Genomic DNA, 1,423 nt, shown 5'->3' on the forward strand with positions numbered 1-1,423 from the left:
CTGCCATTGGCTCCGCGAGCTTCCTGCCGCCCCCTTCCCCGAGAGCGGCCTCACGCACGCTCGCTGTCGTCTTCCTCCCGCCCAGCCACCACTCCTTCGAGACTATTGGCTACTTCTGACCCCACCCCCTTCAATGCCTCTCGCGGATAGGCTGAAAAATGTGCCACTCGCCTCCCGTCGTTGTTTCGGGTTTTCGGAAGGGGCGCTGGAACGCGATTGGTTGGTGATGGAACCCTTGGGCTCCAGCTGAACGGGGCTTGGCGCCCCGCAGTGCGGACCCCTGTGGGGGAGGACGGGTGGGCTGCCGGGGTCCAGGCTCGGCGTGGCTGGGGCCAGAGTGACTAGTATAGTGCCCTAGACGTAAGGGTTTAGCCCCTGGAAAACGGGGCTTCGTGTTTCTCAGTTCAGATTTTTGTCTTCTCTGTAAAAAAAGAAAATGACTGACAGGATGACAAGCACGCAAGATGCAGGCTCATAGCCCTGGGCAAGCAGCCATATCTCCGCCACTGCAGGACTTTTCTCTAAGCCGCCAGGCCTTCCCTGGGGTCACAGAGTTCCCGCCAGCTTGCCTCCCAGCCCGGGACCTGGATAGCGTGCCATTCATTTGAGGGCTTGTAAGCTTCCCGTTGCCCTTTATGAGACAGCCTCTTAGGACGACCTGTCCCGTGTCCTGAGGCCTTCTCCACGCCACCTCCAGCCTCGAGGGCATTGTTTGCCAAAGGGGCAGTTTGGAAGGGAACAGTCTACCTGCCCAACCTTTTCCCCGGGGAATCGAATCACGCTGATAAGCATCATTTCCTTTAAGCAAATTTCATTTTCCTTCCATACTTCCATCTGGAAGTAGCAGACCACGGGAATAGCTGAAACCCGAACTTTTCCTAAAATAGATGAGAAAAGAAAAAAGGTGATACTCTCCCACCACAACACCTTTGAAATCTCCCTTTGGCCATGGGGGTGAGGGGAAGGAAATTACACCAGAAGTTCTTCATTTTAACAGGCTTGGTGTGTTTCTCGTTGGTTTGTCTTTTGAGGGGCAGACCATTTGAGTAGAGTGAGTAGCTCTTAAACTTCTTGAGACTAGCCCTGGGTTTCAGTCCGAGACTCCTGAGGCCTGGGAGTAGTACCAACAGGCCCCTCCGTTTAAAACCCGCACAGCTGTTCGTCTCAATACGGGTCTCAGACAAGAAACTAAATCTGCAGCTGTTCTATGCAACATGACCTCTCCCCTTGGCAATATAAATCTGATTTCAAGTGGGTCCCCCTGAAAGAGTGTTTTTTTAGCTGAAGTTAAACTTTCTGCATTTCAGTCTAGCTTTGAATATCATAGACCTGCAAAAAAGCTATATTCTCAGACAGATCCACCCTAGATTCTCTTTCTTTACTCTTCCTGGTATGATCTTGCTGTGCTCTTGTTCACACTTTC

The sequence above is a fragment of the Condylura cristata genome, unplaced genomic scaffold (genome assembly GCF_000260355.1).
Source record: "Condylura cristata isolate star-nosed mole 26May11 unplaced genomic scaffold, ConCri1.0 scaffold00035, whole genome shotgun sequence".
NCBI classification, from domain to species: domain Eukaryota; kingdom Metazoa; phylum Chordata; class Mammalia; order Eulipotyphla; family Talpidae; genus Condylura; species Condylura cristata.